This window comes from Cygnus atratus, chromosome 1, assembly GCF_013377495.2.
Source record: "Cygnus atratus isolate AKBS03 ecotype Queensland, Australia chromosome 1, CAtr_DNAZoo_HiC_assembly, whole genome shotgun sequence".
Taxonomy (NCBI): Eukaryota; Metazoa; Chordata; class Aves; order Anseriformes; family Anatidae; genus Cygnus; species Cygnus atratus.
The window spans coordinates 200,916,926-200,936,666 of NC_066362.1; the positions used below are offsets into that span (position 1 = coordinate 200,916,926).

The window sequence follows — 19,741 nt, forward strand, 5'->3', positions numbered from 1 at the left end:
TGAGACAGCATAGCTTTTTCCTATCCAGGGTGGTCTGAAGAGCCATGTATGTGTGCTTCCAGGGCTGTGGTGTGCATGCAGCAGTGGGATCATCGGGATGAGTGGTACTTGGGAGATGGGGACTCTGCAGTGCATGTTCTGGGTGAGGTGCCTCACACTCCTGTCCCTTGACTAAGGAGAACCTGAGGTGATCGGTTCACCACAGACACCTGCACTGTGGGTATCCTGAGGTAGCCGAGATGAATTCAAGCTGTGAACATGCACATATTGGATAAAGTAATGGAGCTTTGTGCCAGAGCTGCTACTCTGTCACTGATATCTGAGGTACCCTGGCAAATAATTTCACCTCTGTGCTTCAGTGCACCCATCTCCTGCCCAGAGCATTGCTGCGCAGACCTGCTTTGTGTGGCTGTATGTGGAAGGCTGGCTTCATCCGCCTGTTTGCAGAACCTTGTGGGCAACAGGATACCAAGGGACAAAGAAATGGTGCAACAGAATGAGCAGTCGGTCTGTTTGAACCGGTTTCGTTGTGTTGCCTGTTTTGGTCCTGGCCTTCTTCAAAAGAGATGAAGAGAGGGACAGAGGGGAAAGAGCAGAACAGGGAACAGAAGGGGAAGTACAGGAGCTCTCTTCTGTGAGAGGAGGAGGAGGAGACTTGTGTTGGGATTGTGGCAAGGTTTTGGTAGTAGGGGTGCTGCAGGGGTGGTCTCTGTGAGGAGTCCAGAAACTGTCCAGTGCTAGATAAGAGCCGGTAAGATATGGCCTGGAGGAGGCTGCGGCCCATGGAGAGGAGCCCACACAGGAGCAGGGGGTCTGGGGGGAGCTGCCACCCGTGGGGGACCCGTGCTGGAGCCGTTTGCTCCTGACAGATGGACCCCGTGGTACAGAGCCATGTGGGAGCAGTTCCTGAAGAGCTGCGGCCTGTGGGCAGCCCCCGCAGGCTCAGTTCGGGAAGGACGGCATCCCGTGGGAGGGACCCCACGTGGAGCAGGGGCAGAGAGTGACCGTGAAGGAGCGGTGGAGACAAAGTACTATAGACTGACTGCAGCCCCCATTCCCTGTTCCCCTGTGCTGCTCGGAGGGAGGAGGTGGAATAGGGTGGATGGAGGGAGGGTGTTCCTAGTTTGTTTTTAATTCTCACTGCTCTAGTCTGTTATCAGTAGACAATATTAATATTATTAAGGGTTGCTATTTCTACACAGAGCTTGAGTGTGCTGAACAGCCTGGCAGTTGGTAACTGTGCAGAAGATCCTCGTTCAGGTACTGAGTCTTCACAGTTGCTGTTACCAGTGCCCGTTATTTCCAGAGGTTTGGCTCGGTGGATGGAAAATGTTTAATCTGAGCTGTTTGTAAGACTGAGCCTGCTATTGTCCAAGGTTACCACAAAACCCTCTCTCTTTTGGCGTGCTCTAAAATCCCGAAAGCCTGTTGCAGCTCTGCTTCCTGTCAAGTATAAATATGTTTGATACTGTTTATAGACAAATTATCGCTGTTAAAACTGGTCTTGAAGCTGTTGTTTACACGTACATACTTGAAGTGCTTAACTTGTATGGGTTCTGTGTGTACTGCCCTATCGAATGTTTGCCAAAGTCTCCACATTTTTCGGCCTTCTGCGGATTGAGAACTTGGTGTTGGTTTCAGGTAAATGAAAACTTGTGGTTTAGTTTGATGTTAAATGATCACTGGTGTTGGTTGCCACCACTGTGTTTGATTGCACTGATTTTGCACTGTCCCAAAGAACCTACTTTGCCATAGCAAACATTTGATAGCTCACTGCTGTATTGCAGTGGTTGGGTAACTGGAGGGGACAGGGTGGAGGATCAGGGAACCAACCTGGGCCCTATGTGGGTCTTGACTGCAGCAAGGATATTTTCTGAAACTGAGGGTTATAAATCTGACCCTCTTTCAGATTTTAGTTTATACTATTTTGGGGGGATGAGTAGGACAAATGGCACCTTCTAGAATCTTTGTCTTCTCCAAGCTTGGAATGTAGGATATAAAGAGATGTATACTCCCATGTATGAATGTCACCCCCTTGACGTGTGATGGGTACTGATGCACCTTTCATAAATTGACTACATACATCCACTCCTGTGTTCCCCATGCCCCATGTTCTTCATCAGCTGCAGTTTGGTTTGTACTAGAACAAACTGTCTTCATAAATTTTCTTTTTTTTTTTTTTCCTACTTCTTGCTGTTGCATCGGAGCTGTGGAGCTTAAGACCCAGAGTCACTTAGGCTCCATCCATGATCAGTAGCATTTTTTCTGTATAATAACTTTCTTATTTTAGTACAGTAGTGCTAAAAGTTTGTGGCTGAGAATAATGTTTAAATCTCTCTTCTTTCATTTATGCAGGCTGCGTATCGAGAGCTTTATCACAGTGACTGAGAGGAATGGACAGGACTCTGGATCCTTAGTGCAAACCAGCTCTCTAAAAGGGCTGAAAATCTGAGATTGATCTGTAGAAAAGCTATTTATGCCTCCTTTTTTTTTTTGTATAGCCTTTTCCTGAGGCAACTGAGCTTCTTAGGCTGAACCTTATTCGAAAATTGTCACCAATTTAGTGACACCAGCTTGATGCAGACATTAGTACCTAACAGTGTACCTGGCTTCACGTTCAGAGTGGACTGAAAGTATCTCCTAATTGCATGCCATTAAATTCTCAGTGCTGTGTGCACGCTGTGGTAATAGATACTGTGCAAGTACAAAAGGGAGGGAATCAGACACCTTTCTAGGATACCTTTAACTTTACTGATAAATGTATAATTTAAAGTTTAAAGGTATCAGCTGGAAAACAATAGGTAAAATATTCTGTATACCAAAAGCTTACATTCTTCTATCAAGAGTTTGTGGTTATTTCCAAGGTTCTTACGTTTGCATGCAGGATTTCCCTGAGATAAATACGAAGTACCTCCATGGTGAGAGCAATGTGCCAAGCATGTGCTGGCTTTACAGTGCCCTTGCATGGTTCTGCAACACACTTAGGCTGCTTCTGGGCAGTGCATTTACAGAGGTCTGATGTGTTCAGATCATGAGAATAACTTGAATCTTGGAATTACAGAGCTGATTGACACATGCTCTATAGCCGTGTATTTGGGATTTTCAGGCATCTCGCATCATTGCTTTGGATGTAATCTGTACATATGCAGAGATGCAGATCGTCTTTTGGATGCATTGGATGTACCGTCCACTTGCACATTAACTCTGCGGGTAAGACTGTAGCTCTGAGCCAGCTTCTGGCCTTTCAGAAATCTTGGGACAATGGGCAAAGTCCTTACATTTTTTCTCTCGGTAAAAGATCTAGGTGGAAATAGTGAGAATGCCTTGAGATACTGGTATGTGAGAGAGTAGATTTGAAATTCCATTCTTCAGAGAGGAGATCTATATAAGTGTTGGATAATTCACAAATATTAGATGAAGGAACAACATACAAGAAGTTGTGAAGATACTTACTTATTGCTCCACAAATTAAGAAACATTTTCATTATCAAGAGTGAACGACTTAAACTTAGAATTTTCTGCAACTTGAGCATGAAGTGGAAACAGAGAGTGCTTTTTCACTCCAGTGAGACTGTGGTTAGATGTATCATCCTTGGCTGCAGTTGCTAGATTGTTGTAAAACATAGGAACTACTAAATTTGACCATCAAGATGTGTGTGTGGGGAAATGAAATGAATGTGAAGAAGTACTCATGTTTTTTTTTTTTCTTTTTCCTCATTCTTGGAGGCATTCTGTACATGACATGACTTTCAAGCTATGTGTCATTCAGCTTCTACTTTTCCTTAATGAGATTCATTGAGGCATTGACGTTCAAGTTATCGGAGTCCTAACACATTTGCTGCATTAAATTTTGCCAATTTTGAACTCTGTTGCATTTGCTATGAAATAGTTATTGAAGGCAGTCTGTGAATCAGTTTGGTATATGTACGAGAAAGGATAGAGGAGTCAGGGGCATCATGTTGGAGCCATATATTTCTACAATTGCATTTAGTTTTGGAGGACTTTTCTGAGGGAAATGCATTTATCCCTCTCTCTGAGGGAAATGCATTTATTCATTTATTAAGTGGGGAACTGAGTTCAGCTTGCCCAAGGTAACGTGGGGTGTTAGTGGCAGACCAAGTAAGTAAGCACAAGTCTCTCAAAATTAATTCCTTAACCACACAGCCAGCACACCTGTTTGCTCAGCTGCCCTGTCAGAGCACATTTCATCTCTACCAGCGATGATCTCAACCCCAGCATGTTAGAAGCACAGGTGACGTATCAACTGGTATGTCCAATCCCTGCCACCAAATAGGCATCATTTCATAAAATGTAAAGCATTTTGTGAAATATTTTGTAAAGCATTTTGCGAAATATTTCCCAAAAGTTATGTGCAAAGAAAGCAAACACTCGTAAGCAGCTGTTTTAGGAAGATTTTCTAATTGTTTACCAGAATTTGCTTCATTTTTTTCCCGTTAATATGCTTAGTTAATCACTTAAAATTTCTGTCTGTATACTGTGACAGTTCAAAACCTGCAGTCACACTGTGTATTACAGGCACCAACACCTGTAAAGTTGGGGTAATCACCTTGTCTACATAATTAAAGTAATAATTCGAGGAGAAAAAAAAATAAGGTGAGTGCTTATACTTAGAGCTAGTGGGACAGAGATGTGGGTGTGATGTGTGGTCTGCCTCTTGCTGCTGCTTGAGCATCTTACTGGGCAGCCTACAGTCAGCGATTTCTTAGAAGTCAAGAGATTATTGGCCTGATTTGCCTCTCATTTTATTTAATGATACCTTCCAGCAAATGTCTAGGACCAGATCCAAAGCAGATTGAATTTGATGGGAAACAAATGAGTAATTGCAGCCCTTTGCAGTAAAGTGTTCAGAGTTGTTGTCTTGTTGGCTTCATACTGTTTAAGAAAGTGCTTTGCTGAAATGGAGCATATATTTTTGATTTAGTATCCCACTGCTGTAAGACTCTATACTTGAGTGTCTTCTGGCCAAAGTCTGTCTGAGGAGTGGCGCTATGGGAGCACAGCTGGGCTGGGAACAAAGGACGACACACTTCTGCTCTGCATTCAGAGGGGAGAGAAGAAAAATAAACAATAACATCTCTATGTTAGTGAGTCCCAGACAGAAGAAAACAACTGCTAAAGCAAACTAAACTTATAGAATGAGGTTCAGACAGCTTATAATATCTTCAGTTGGTGTTTGCTTTATTAAATAAAAACAAGTAATAAATACTGTACAAAGGGACAGTCACTTCAGGTATTAAAACATCTGAGTGCTATAAATTTACTCTCAGCTTTGCACTGTTGAAGTGACATTTCTTTTCATTGATTCACTTTTTTCTTCTAATTCAGAAGAGTAATGGATGAAAGAAATGAGGAAAGTTAGGCCCGAAGCAGTATGACAGATTCTTATTTTAATATTGGTCTTATCTTGCATTCTCTCATGCTAGCATAGGAGTTTGAGCTGTCCTTCTCAGGCACCATGCAGTAACTGAGCAGTTTGACTAAGGTATGACTGAAGAAAAAGACACATGGAGGGTGTTTGGAGCTGTGGTCTGCCCCTAAGCCATGGAGTACAAACCTTTCTTCCTCTGTAGAAGTGCAATAACCCACAAGTAATTAGATGTCAAATTCTGTTTCATCTTGTCTTGGTGCAAAAGTTAATATTTTGATACATTTGCCCTTCTGGTTCACCATTAATTTGTCCCAGTTCCCTTGGTTTGGGAAGTTGGGGGAACCAAGCAAAAGTAGAAGTAAGAAAGAACATGGTGAGGATTGCCTATAAAACATGACACAAGGAATTAAAACCATGGCAAACTTTCTCTCTTTTCTGGATAGCAGGCCATTCACAACCAAGAAGGCTGTGTATTGCTTGAAAAGAAAGCTGAGATAAGCACATTGTGTAAATATTTGGGGTTTTTGTTCCTGTAGGACCTTAGATGCAGTGCTTACAGTCAGGAAGTGGGGTGTAGGAAGGTTTATTCCTGACAGCATGTTCAGAACGACACGCAAAGCTCTCAAATTCTTCTGATATCTGGTGGGAAAATTCAGTGGTGGAGGGATTTACAAATGATATGAACATGGATGACCTGGTCTGTGTAAGAATAGTCAAACACATGGATTTTTAGTGAGGGGAAAAAAAAAAAAAAACACAGAATGTTTGCTTCATGCTGAGTCTTAGCAATGATGTTCCAAGAAAAACGTGGTTTAGAAGTTGGTGGGTTTTGGAAAAAAGTAATTTTTCATGTCTTTCAAGTTATGTTTCAAGTTATTCAAGTAACCTTGAGCTTTGCAGAGCTGCTTTCTTCTAATGGGGGGAGAGGGGGAACCTGGAGAAGCATCAGGGCAGCATTTATGTAGAAATTTTTATAGAGGACAGCATAAGGGAATTGGGGGGGGTAACTGATTCTATACTCTTGTGTGTACTGGAAAGCTAATTTAAAATGTATAAATGCAGTGATGTTCCTCTATACTTGTCAAAATCTTTTAATCTGCAGTAAGATTTTGATAGATACAAAATACAGTTCTCCAACAGCATAGGATTTGGGCAATTTTAATATAATTTGGATACTCATCAAAGTAGAACTTTGCACAAAATTTGTCTGAAACTGCTTTTTTCATAAGCAAGCACATGGATATGCCTAGACCATGTTTTTTGGCAGAATCTGGCCTCTTTATTTTGCGTAGTCCTAATTCACCCCTGCTGTTCTCTGAAATTAAAACTTTCTGATCCAGGAAGAGGCATTGCTACTGCCATCTGCAAAGCATCAGCATCTTCTACATCATGCTAAAATCACTCTGACCTCTTAGCACTGATGACTTTTAAAGAATATTCAAGGGCATATCCTTATCTTCCATTAAACAGTGAGATTAAGAGATTGAATATGTCTTCTCATATTAGCAATTCATTCAGTGGGCATGAGTTTATGGTGTTTCTTATCAGCTGTTAAGCCATGTTCCTGTTCTTGTATCCTGCTGTTGGAAATGTCTACTCTGTATACTTTGTATTAACCCATTATTTTGTGCTTTTCTATATTTTACAATTAAAAACATCTCTGTGAAGCAATTCTAGCTTTCAAATGCTGACTTTAGATCTACGTTAGATTTACGTTCCAGATGTATTTGCACAAGCCATCTTTTGTAGAGCTCTCCTTCTATGAATGTTGAATATAGATCTTGAATGGAAATGCTTAGGGAAGTGCATTCACAGCTTCAAGGCTGAATATACCTTCTGTGGGTAGTCTGTCACACTTCTGGGAGAAGTCTGAAACATTTCATGTTGTTAATGTGATCTTATTTTGAATAAGATACACTGAGAAACAGGCATTTGAAGATAACAGTAGGAATTATTACTGTTTTTTACAATAAGAAGATAAGATATGAAGGTAAGATAAGAAGATGGGAAGTAAAAATCTCTTAGAGTAAAATGAAGAGAGTGATGCCAAAAGCAATTTGGTGTAATGCCTTTGTCTGTACTGTACTTGAGCTGACTTGGAGCACTCCCAAGTCTTGGTTTTGTCTGTCCATTTATTCTGGTAAGCTACCCAACTTCAAATTATTTGTGAAATTCAAAGATCCTTGAGCAGACTGTACCTGGGACCTTTCCCCAGTCATAGCAGCCTGGTCACCCTGGAAATGTTCCCTAGACGGCTTTGAGGGGTAAACAGGATGGACAGTCAGTAAAACAAGCCTTGAACCTGGCTTTATAGCAGCACTTAGAAAACATTGTAGAATTAGGTGGATTTCTGTTCCTGAAATCTTGTATACAGTATTTTTGATTCCAGTGAGTTTACTGCTATACATCTTTAAGTAAAAGTAAGCCTCTCAGAATGTGGAAAAGCAAAACTGATGCTGTACAGGAGGGAAGGGATTGAAGTCTGCATGGTTTTCAAATGCAAAATACCCTATAGCTGCAGCACAGTGCGCTTTGTTTATTCAAAGATGATCCGTTTAGGTCACTTCATTCTGTGCCAAGAGCCCTTTGCAGCAAATTGGTACGGTTACAGGTGTCTTGTGCCATCCTGAAGTCAAGGAGAGGATCATTCTTTTATGCTTCACTCATATCTCAGGAGAGCAAAGGTAGGATGAATACATATAGACTTGTTTGGGGCTCTAGCATTGAAGTAATTGTTTTGTTATAAATTAGTCTTTATGAGTACGGCTATGCTGAATCATTAAGAATATAATGATGTGGATAAATGCTTGCAAAACTTAATATCGTTTTAATAATTTCTTAGGTTTATTTCTCCCTTTCCCTCCAAATCTCTTGATCATTATCACCATTAGAAATGTGCAATCTTCACTATGGGTTCAATAAGGCTAAGCAGTCTGAGCAAGTTGCTGGGCAGAACCACAGCCCTTGTAAACAGAACTGGAATATTCTCCAGGTATATAAAAATATCAAAACATAAATTTCCTGTTATCTGGGCACAACTTTTCTAATCTTTAGATAATATTCTGGAGTCCAGCAGTTCCGTGGGCAAATCCGTAATTGCTGAGTGCTGCCCCTTGACATTTCTGAAAAGACTGGATTTGAGACTAATCATAGGATTACTTAAATATTTGGTCAACACATTGATGTATGGTATCTGATGGATTTAGTACAGCTATTTCTTTCAATTCAACATTAAAAAGGAGATTGTCTGCTAATGCTAACAGTGCTCTGGTTTCTGTCCTCCTGGTTAAGATTAATTTATCTTGGATTAGCAAGTGCTAAAGAATCACTTAACAGTACCTGGGTCTGTTGTTCCAGAGTCTCCCTCGCACAGGAGATTTGGTCGGGTCACACTGCAGTAGCTGGAGTGGCGATGAACTGGCATTAAGAACTGAAACCACAAAGGAGAGCTTCATCTCTCAGATACAGCAGTACTGGCTCTAATCAGACTCCCTGTTCCTGCCCTTTGAGAACTTAAAATGCGGTGGGAATTTGCAGTCAAGTTTAGGGTTTTAGGGATTTCCTATTCATCTGGCAACCATTTCAGCTAACAAGGGAAGAAGAGAGAAACCTTTTCTTAATCCAGACAATTTTTGCCACAAATCAGCTCATTCACTGGACCCAAACATAACAGTACTTTAATTGTTAATATTTACTGAGCTTTCTGATACATCTAGAAAGACACAAGGAAAATGCCCGATTTTCCCCCTGTACTCAGCTCTGGTGAGGCCGCACCTCGAGTACTGTGTTCAGTTTTGGGCCCCTCGCTACAGGAAGGACATGGAGGTGCTCGAGAGAGTCCAGAGAAGGGCGACCAAGCTGGTGAGGGGTCTGGAGAACAAGTCTTACGAGGAGCGGCTGAGGGAGCTGGGATTGTTCAGCCTGGAGAAGAGGAGGCTCAGGGGCGACCTTATTGCTCTCTACAGGTACCTTAAAGGAGGCTGTAGCGAGGTGGGGGTTGGTCTGTTCTCCCACGTGCCTGGTGACAGGACGAGGGGGAATGGGCTCAAGTTGCGCCAGGGGAGGTTTAGGTTGGCTATTAGGAAGAACTTCTTTACTGAAAGGGTTGTTAGGCATTGGAATGGGCTGCCCAGGGAAGTGGCTCAGTCACCATCCCTGGAGGTCTTTAAAAGACGTTTAGATGTAGAGCTTAGTGATATGGTTTAGTGGAGGACTTGTTAGTGTTAGGTCAGAGGTTGGACTGGGTGATCTTGGAGGTCTCTTCCAACCTAGATGATTCTGTGATTCTGTGAATTGACAATTTTACCTTGGAAATATTTATCTTCACCATTCTTCATCAGACATCGAGTTTTGGTGATATGATGGTGTCAGAAGAGGCATTTGAAACCTTTTGACAGTTATAAAGGGTAGGCACTGTAAATAATAGCATAAAAACTCAAGTTTTTATACTATGCTGGGCAAGTGGGAGCCATAAGCTATTTGAAAGTGGTCAGAGGTTTGTGTGTGTGATACCCAGGAAGGATGTAGCTTGACCTCTACAATCAACATATGATGATTACTTTTCTCAACATCCAGGTAATCTGCCAGATTTCAACTGTGTTGTGATCACTGGCAGCCTTCCTTAGAATATTAATTGACAAACACATCCTGACATTCATTTAAAACCACAGCTGATGACATGCCTTGCTGTGAGAGCTAGTCTCAATGACATAATTAAATGTTTGCATGCATAATCTGCTTGCGATCCCTTAATACAGGCTTTACAGCACGAGTTCACTCCTGTCTCATGGTAATACTTCAGTGAACACTTCCTGTGAATGGGGCTACTTTGAATGTTGTGTTGTACTGCATTCCTGCCTAAGTAAGAACTCAAGAAACCGCAAATAAAATGCAGCAGACAAGTAGGCAGTATCTGTGCTAACAAATGAAATCTACCCAAGACCATTCTTTGCTGCTGAGGCCAGTGTACGTACTGCTGAATTCTTACCCTCCAACACAGCATGTCTGCTGACCCTGGGTATGGTCCATGACACATCGTAGCTCCCAGATGGCTATCCAGGAATCAGCAGTACAATAAATGACTGCTGCAAAAGTTTTGATTCTAACCGTCTAACTGTTATTGGGAGACATCGTGGATTTTCAGTTAAAATGTGGTGTTGGTAATTACTGCTTTTGATAATCAGCAGCTGTTGTGCAAGTTTTTTAACTATTCCCCTACAGTTGTCTTTAATATTGTTTATGAAAAGTGCAGTTCTACTTTCAATAATAATAAACACAATTTAGCTCTCATTAGCAAAGTTTAAGTCTCAAAATACAGACAAGGGTTTTCTGAGACTGATTTATTGTCTTTCATTTCACCTTACTATTTCCATTTTTCAGCTAGGATACTTTTCATACTATATTTTTTTTAATTATTATTTTTTGGAAGCAATTATCCCAGATGCTCACTTATTCTGTTACATACTTTCGAGTTAGGGACTGGTGTATGAATTCAAGCGTGAATCACTTCAGGATAGAAGTAGAATTTCTTTGTGATTTTAGAACCTGTATCAAATTCTATTCTTAAAATCCAAAAATGCAAATGCACTTCACATTACCTTACTGTCCCTGGTGATGTACCTTGGTTGTGCTGTTATGTCTGTTTCTGTTTTTTGAAATAGGGTGTACAAATTAAAGTAAAAATTGCTTTGTTCCTTTTGTGTGTGTGTGTTACAGTGCTGTGCTTTAATAAGGCTTGCAAAATGGTGGGTAAAAGCTTAGAATATGGAAAAGTTCATTGACCCCTTTGGTGTCAGCACAACTGTATTTCCACAAACCTCTGTGTCTGCACCTTTTCAGTGTGAATCCTGTGTGGTCTGTGTGGCAGCTGCTTGCTGATTTTTACACTGGTCTAAAGCAGAGTCAAAGAGTTGAAAAGCCCATGTGCAACAAACAGGGATTTCCCACTCACATATTTGGAAGGAGTTCTTCAAAAATTATATTTCTTGTGGGTTACCTCAACATTGGTGAATCATGAGGAATTAAAGCCACAAATTATAGCTTGGTTAAGTGGTCTAGAATCAACAAAAGCTTCCAGTATTTGAAGAAGCATTGTGACCCCAAAAGCTTGTTTCCCTTTTTTTTTTTTTTTTTTTTTCTTCCTGACTGCATTTCTGACTTTCATTAGAGAAACCTGGATGGAAGAGGTCCCAAATACCAGGCAAGTGGTCTGATGGACTGGACTTCCAAAAAGTGGTACTTCACAAGCCCCACAATAAGTGATGACTTCTGTTTCAAATAGTAGTTCATCTTCCTTCCAGAAAATATACTTGTCAAGGGAAGTATCTTGGATGATGTTCAATAATTGGGAATATCATGAATTAATGAGCCAAGTCCAGAGGGAATTTGAAAATTAGGTCTACCTTGCTTCCAGTTTGTCTCCTTTTCAGTGTTACAAGGTGGTTGGCTCTGTGTGGATGCTGCAGAGGGAATTGGCTTCAGCAAAGCTGGGCCTTCAGGGGCTGGAGGGGCTGGAGTTGTGCTCACCAGCGGCTATCTGCCGGCCTTGCTGCTCATATTCTCCCCTAAAAGCAGAATATGATATGCTCATTCATGAGCATAAATCTCTGCAATCGTACCAGTTCACAGGCCCCTATCTGTGTTGTGGCACAACCCTTTCTATTGTGGTCGTTCATGTTTTGAAAGAATTTCTTGCATCTGTGAGCCCTGACAGGGCTCTGCTAATTTGTAGAGCCAACACATCTCCTTTCTACAAATAAAGAATATGTTTCTGTATTACAAGAGAAAAGGGTGTTTGGGGATATGTTTTGGAGCCATCTCGTTGGTTAAATCACCACAAAAAGCCAGCTGTCTCACGCTCAGCACGACTCACTTCAGAGGTGCTGTGACGTGCCTGTGGAGGGCTTCGGACAGATCTGGCGTGGGCATGAATGACACGCTTGCTGTGTTACACTTCAGCACTTGAGAAAGGCATTCAGTTTAGATGGATTAAGCATTTTTCAAGAGGCATTGCATTTTATTCCTAGCTTCCTGGATTTGTAAGACACCAGTTTTGTCGTAATTGTTTATCGGGGGAAACATGCATAAATCCTATAAGTGCTGTTAGTGGCCTACATGTAAACATGTTAGTAGTGCGGGGGGGGGATAGGTTTTATGCTGTTTTTCCAAAGGATGCTTGTTCCTTGCTAGGCTTCTCAGCCTGTTCGAAAACCTCCTGTGGGCAGAGAGTTCCCCCCAGCAGAAGTTGGAGACATACTGATCTTTTTAGGTGTTCTCCTTGTGTGTACATAGAAAAACAAACAAGCAAACAAAAAACACACAAAAATCTCTGGACGATGGAGCTGCTTTTTTACCCTGCTTTTATAAAGTAAAATTTCTTTCTGGATAGCCTTGCATTAACAGTGGTGTTATATCCAGTTTCAAATTGCACGCGCCCTCTCATCTATTACTTTACAGCCTGTTCATCCAAAGCCATCATACTCGAGGTGCTGTGCTCAGGGTGCTGTCTCCATAGCCCTACCTGTACCACACTTAGGCTGGTTTCAGCATTTTTGCCTAGCTGCTGTGGCTGGAACTATGTGCATTTCAATTACAGAACGCACTCAAGTCAGAGTGGGGATTTTTGGCCAATAACTGATGCTAGATGATACTTGGCTCTGTCAGCAGGGTTTGGCTGGTCAAGCTGACTCTATTATGTCCTCCTTCCACCCACCCTCTGATTTGTTTTCCCCTGTTCCACAGCTTGGAAGGGAAAAATGTGGAAGTGAAGAAATCTCAGAGATTCCACTACTTCATTCCCAGTCCTCTGCCGTTAGGAAATCCAGTTCCCCCTGAATCATAAGCACCTCAGTGTAAACAGTGCAAAGTTTACTGTAGAGAAAGTGCAACCGCGTGTTGGTGTTAAGAACCAATTCCGTGATGTGCAGCTGCCTTAGTCATTCCCAATGCTGTTTCAGTGTTTTATAAACTACTAGAACATACTTTCGCCTTTTTAGGGGATCTTGTTACAAACCACTATTTAGTAGTTACAGAATTCCAGTTTCTGCACAAACTGCGGTAGGATATCCTGGCACATGCCTCAGGGCTGCAATGAATTGGCCTGGGAGCATCAATGCTAAAGATGCCTGCAGAGAGCCCCACAGCAAGAAACAGTATGAAAAAAACATGAGAAATCTGAACGGGCTTGGGGTTTCTTTCAATTCTACCAGCGAAATGGCTCTTTGTATCCTGCCTGCTCTTGTGTCTCAGGTAGTTGGATAATTTTGCTGCTTGGATATGTCTACGTGGCTTGAATTACACTAGGTCATTAATTCTAGCACCCTGTTCTTACAGTGGCCTACAGCAGATGTTCAGTGAATAACGGGGACAGGCAAGATAGCAGTAATACTTCTAGCCATTGCTTGCTGTCTCCAGCAGTTTGTAGCTCATGGACCTCCTAACTTAAAGGTAATACCATTGTGTGTTGTGTTAGCTTGTGACAGATTTCTTTCTTTTTTTTCTGTAAATATGTTAAATGTTTTTAAACTCCATATTAAAAGAAGTATCATAGAAGGCAAGGCATTCCTTAAGGTGACTGTGTGGTGTAGAAAGAAATGTCTCATTTTACTTTGAACCTGCACTTTAGTGGTATTGTTTCATGCCTCCTTGTTCTTCTATTAGAAGAGACTGTATAACTGCAGATTTCTGCATCACTCCAGAAAAAAAAAAAACCAATTTCCAGCAACTTCTTAAGAGACATTTCTAGATAATCTCAGAGCCTGCGATGATGATGGGATGGAGGCAGTATTGATGAAGGCCTCATGGTCCTGGGATAAAGGCTGTGCAGTAGGACAGCATGTACTAACCTAAAGTGGTTTCTCAGATTTAAGGACCACTTACTAGGGCTAGCTAGGTAGGGTGGATATCTCTTCTTTATTATCAAGTTTTCTACTTTATCTAGTACATTAATTATGTCCAGATGTTCATCACGTCCAGAATGTCCAAACCATTTTCTCCAGTGTGTGTGGGGAGAGAACAATGCTAAGAATCAGGAGATGTGGATTCCCTTTGAAGCAGATTAATTTTGAGTCACATTGAGGTTAAAAAAACAAAACAAAACAAAAAAACAACAAAAACCAGCCCCCTCCTATATCCACACAAGATGATCACCAAAAATTAGTGCATCTAAAATCAATGATTTTTTAAAAGTAATTTATTCTTATCCAGTTGCTTAAATTCGTATGGGAAATGAGTAGAATCTTTGTGAATAGAGAGAATGGAGAATTGATAGTGGAAAGCCCTGGTGCGTTGGAGTATAGCTAGAAAATGAATTTGAAATGTGCAGTTATATGAAGTCAATTTTCTCATTTCATAAGAAAATAAGAATTCTAAGGTAAACAACTCTGCAATGGAAATTACTTCTATAAACCGAAGCTGTAACTTCAAGTGGATCACATAAGCACATATTCCACAGCTTCAGAACATATTTAATAAATTGATATGTTAGAATTTCAATGCAAATAGCTCTTTCAAAGAGGAAGCAATACCATGATGGCAAAACTGTACAGATGAGCCTTAGGGGCTCCCTGTGATGTGACACACACCGATGTGGAGCTATGGGGGCCAACCCAAAAGCTTGTGTGTGCTCCCAGTCCATGCATGTGATCTTCCTGGGCACTCCTTTGCTGGCTTCTCTGAGGGGTGTCCCTGAGCCCTCTCATACTGGCTTTGGTTGTGCAGAGAATGTGGAAGAAAATAAAATGGAAAGCTAGAACCACGGGGAAAAAAATGGGAAGGAAAGCCCTGTCGCTTCGTTCAATATTGTGGGGGGGTTTATGACACTTAAATGCTGGAGATGGCATACGAGGGTGACCTGCGGGCTGGAGTGGAGTTGGGCTGACTGTGCTGATGGCCTTCAGCATCTTCCTCACAGTAACAGTGTCCATAAAAACACCTGCATGGACCAGAACAACCAGCAGTACCCAGCTGCTGCCTGGAGAGATGCTGCCGTGGTAAAGCACTCTCCAACTTTGCCTCTAAAATACACTTTTTTTCCTGACTGCATCCTTTGTTACATTAATCTGTCAGGTTTTACATCCCAGATGACTAAGCAGCCCTCCTTGTGTGCTTTCAAGCTTCTTTGTCCAAGAACCTCCAAGAAGTGGTTTCATCTGTCTTGGCTGTTTGTCACCATGGTTGGGTTTTCTGGTTTTTGTTTTGTTTTATTGTCTTTCAGGCTGTAGTTGGTGCCTGTCTTGTGGTTGCCATAATTTATCCCACTTGCAGCCAGGGAATTCAACCTGGAATTCTTTCTGTGGCTCTCTGTTGATTTGTGGCAGAGCCACAAGAACAGGAATTTATCCTGAAGCCCACTGAGAATTGTTCGTCATCTTTTCCAGTAGGACGAGTAGAGCTGGGCAAGCAGTCAGCCCCAGATCTTTGGGAACAGAAACAGCTGGAAATACCCCATCGGTTCTAAGGTGAGAGCTGAATTTTGGGGGTTCGTTTCCTTATTTATTTTTCCTAAACTTTTTGCCTTTAAAAAAAATCTCTTTCAAAATTTTTTCAGCGATAAACTTTTCTTTGAAGTTTTCCAGTTAAAATGAGACTTTCAAGCGCTCTAGTTTTTATTTCATTTACTCATCTTTTTTAGAAAGTTATACTTTTTGTCACTAAGTACAATAAAAACCCAGCTACCTAAGCTACCTGCTGTTCTTTGCTGTTCTTTTCTCTCCTTCCTGTTACCACATTGCAGAGTTTTTTATTTTAATAGCTCAAACTTAAGAAGCTAGAATAATTAAAAGGGAGTTTAAAATGTGGAAGGAGGAAGGAACTTATACATCTTTTTAGAAAGACAAAAAAGAGGAGGGAATAAATTTTAAACAAAAAATTCAGCCTCCTCCAAGGGCCCTGCAGGTAAAGATAAATCACTGAACCCAGCCAATTGAGATTTTTAGTAATCTGTCTGAGGAAAAAATGAGGCAGAAGGTGAACATGCACATGGAAAAAATTCTTAAAATAAATGTGTTCCATAATTATATTGTCTAGAGTTGTACAGCATATGTTGTGATAATTATGATATGATGTGATAATTATGGTTAATTCAGATAGCGAGAGACACTGTTCCACAGCAGGAGGTGGGAGAGGGAGCGATTCAGGATCAGGAGGTACCTGGCTATGATGAGGAACAATGCAGAGCCATGGTCAGTGAGTGTCAGTGCAGAATGGGGAAGGCTGGTGTGCATGGTTCAGGTCACCTTGCAAAGCCTGCCACATCTGGGCAACAATAAAAACTTGGTTTTTGTGTGGTGTTGGGCATCTTTCTTATTTAAACAAACGAACAAAAAAAATGAAAAAGAAAACAACAACAAAACTTGGTTTGCCATAGGTATCAAAAAACACATCTGGAAGAGCAGGTATGTCCTTGTGCTTGAGGCTGTGAGCTCAGGGGCTTGAAGACGCTTGTTTCTAGCCATTGAACTCCAACTATTAAAAGGTTCATTCCTTTTTATTTAGCTTGACATTGATGCTTTGTTGCTGCTTAAGGGATATAAAATGGAAGATTTTAATGCTCTGTGATGTTTGTTTTTCAAATGAGACCAGAACTAAACTACAACTTTTGGCAGAAGCCATATTTTGTTTAAATCTCTGCCAAGGAGAATTGTTTCATTTCTCCATTTCTATTCCAGTTAAAATACTTACAAATAGCATTTTTAAACCAACCCGAATCTATATTTTCCAGCAATTTTTCAGACTCTTTTTTCTTGTTTTTACTCTAAAATGATTTGTAGATAGGGGACTTTTTTCCTTACAAGGTCATCAGGAAGACCTGTCAGTAGCTTATTTTAGACATAAGAGAGAGCAGAAGAACTGTACTTCGAGTACTTAGATATCACCTGCCACCTGGAAAGGCTTAATTCATGGTAAAGTCAAGTCTGGATGAATTTGTGGTGTTTGACCTCATTCCAAAAAAAATAATAAAGGCTAACCGGACAAAATATTTTAAAGATCAGGCTAGGTAGCACGAGTTGTCAGAGATTCTAGACAATGTGAATTGACATTCCATGTTTAAATTGGAAAAACAGAATATATGGTCCATGTAATTTGCTCTTCTGCTAGGACTGGGACAGTGTCTGCACACACTGAGATCACAGGGGCAGAAAATACTATTTGCACATGGAGATTTCAGTTACCACCACATCAGTTATTTCATGTATTGTCTAACATTTGTCCAGAGATGAAATGTAGAGATGCTACAGTGATTCTTTCATGCAGATCAAGGTACTCTACAAAAAAAAAATAAAATACAGTCCTTTGCTTGGCATTAAGTAATGTGCCAGGTCAGGCTGAAAATTTTGCATTTTTAAGTGCTGCTCGGTATCAGTGACTATGAGGTATTTTAGATCCAGCGTCATTACAAAGATAAAACCCACAGTTGAGCATGTCACAGTTGTGCTCAGCTTTTATAAGGTTAACTATGTGTGTGAGGAAAATTGATAAAAGGATGTCAAAAAGGGCTCTTAAGAGAATTAAATCCTTACAGGAGGTATGGGGATGCTGAACACTACCACACCAGAATCACTGGTATAAATCACCTCTTAAGAAATGCTTGGAAAATGGTCAAAGGCAGCAGGTATGGCTGAACAGCAAAGTAACTTAGGTTATGAAAAGATGGGAAGGCAGTCTTTGAAAAGCTGAAATTGTATCCAAAGAATAAAAATGGAATAAATCGTAATATCTTGCAGAAGAGATACATAAATGTAAAGCAAAAAAAAAGAAGGAACAATTAGCTAAAGGATTCAAAACTAGTACAAAATTATTCAAACATATCAAGAGCAAAAGCCAGCCCGAGAGTCTTTAGGGTCAGTTGACGACCTCAGTTTAAAAAGAAGCTGTTGGAGATGATAGGCACCCAACTGCAGGGAAGCCAATTGAATTATTTTTACTGCTATTCATTATAGAAGAAACAGGGGAGAAACAGGTGCCGTAGAGTTTTCTGGGGTAAATTCAGGAGAGAAAATGTCCAACATTGAAGTTACTATGGAAGAAGTTATGATACACTAGATCCTGCAATTATGATGGTGTTCAACTGTGAGCTGTAGGGAAATTTAGGATTAAGTAGCTGCATTGCTTACAGCAATACTTATTGCCACTTAAAACTTTCTCAGTATCTGAAGACAACAGATGCCCATTGTAAAAAGATTCCAAGGAAACATGGGGAGCTACAGGCCTGCAACACCTGCATCAGCAAATTAGCAGGGACTGTCTAATAAAGGATGGAATGAGTAGATGCTTGGACAAATAAAATCTGCTGGGGAAGAGTCTGTATGGCATCTCTAAAGGCATATTTAGAAAACCTCATGGTTTGTAAATCACTGAAGGGATCACAAATAAGATGGGAAATGTGGTTTGGTTGATACAGTCTAATTGGATTTTGATAGATTTTTGATGCTGCCCTCCACAAAGATTTTTTAGGAGACAAAGCAGCAGCGATAGAGCAGGAAATATCCATGTGTCTATATGTCAGTAATTAACAAAATAAGAAACAAAGTCTTGGAGTGAATGAAGAGAAGTTGCCAGTGAAGTTATGGAGGGATCTGTGCTGAGATCTGCCCTGTTCTGCTTGCTCATAAATGCCCTGCACAAAGGGATGCCTGGCAGAGGTCCAGAGAAGGGCAGTAAGGATGATCAGGGGGAAGAATGGCTTCCACATAAGGAGCAATTGACCTGACTGGGACTATTCCGTTGACAGAATCGTGAGTGACATGGAAAGGATGGGCAAAGATAACTTTTGTTTTCCCAGCATCTGTGAAATGTAGAATACAATTTTCATGGATTACTTCTTGGAAGAACCACCCCCCCACACCCCCCACCCCCCTCCCGGAATTAAAACAGGGAGATGAAAAGTCACAAGTTTTCCATGCCCCTAAATTGACATGGGGTGGGTTTATTTGTTTGGTTTTGGTCTTTCTGTTTTCAGTTTGCTTTTGAAGTCCTTGCCATCTTCTGAGCTTCCTGAAAAGTATCTAAAATTCAGACACAGAGTGTTTCAAAATAGGCACTCAAAATTACTGACAATTTTGAAAATGGTCTAAGTGCCTCATCAGGGAATTTGTTGTTGTACCTAGCAAACTGAACTCAGATCTGCTGCACACCAGATTACTGCTCTTACAACGAGATGGCAAACTGGAGTGGATCAGGAGAGTTAAGGTGCTGATGGAAGAATTACCTTGTTCCTGCTATTAATAATGTTTAAGAAGACTTTGCTTTCAGGAGTTTCCAGGTTTCCAGTTGAATATTTTCACCAACTGAATATCTGACCGTTCTTCTTCTTTTTTTTCTTTTTCTTTTTTTATTTGGTAGACACACATTGTA

The 19,741-nt window shown here is 40.9% G+C and overlaps 1 protein-coding gene across 1 annotated transcript in view; it reads left to right on the forward strand.

The window, feature by feature from the left end:
- Positions 1–19,741, forward strand: part of ME3 (malic enzyme 3) — a 125,320-nt gene that overhangs the window by 12,634 nt on the left and 92,945 nt on the right. The gene's annotated exons all lie outside the window — the stretch shown is intronic.